Source organism: Guillardia theta (genome assembly GCF_000315625.1).
Source record: "Guillardia theta CCMP2712 unplaced genomic scaffold GUITHscaffold_75, whole genome shotgun sequence".
In the NCBI taxonomy this organism is placed as follows: domain Eukaryota; class Cryptophyceae; order Pyrenomonadales; family Geminigeraceae; genus Guillardia; species Guillardia theta.
Window position 1 is genome coordinate 344,836 of NW_005434599.1, and position 338 is coordinate 345,173.

Sequence of the window (338 nt, forward strand, 5' to 3'; positions counted from 1 at the left end):
AGAGGATCTAGCTTGGATTCCTGGTCGGCAAACAGTAAGGTAGGAAACGAGCAAAAATCTGAAGTTCACCACGTTCATATCCGGAAAGTTGCGGGCTCTATGCCCGATCAACGTAACAGGGTGCGCCCACCAAACCAGGCTTAGCGTTCCGGGATAGATACAAAAAAAATCCTCAGAACCACACTCCAATGATGTAAAACAGAATGTGGTGATTCATTTCTCCAATTCCATTCAGAGACATTCTGTGGTGGGGGGGAGGAGGAGGAGGAGGAGGCACGAGTCTTTGCTGAGTCTGTGGCAGGTGGTTCAAGCAGACTCGTGATATCAGCTTCTTCAAT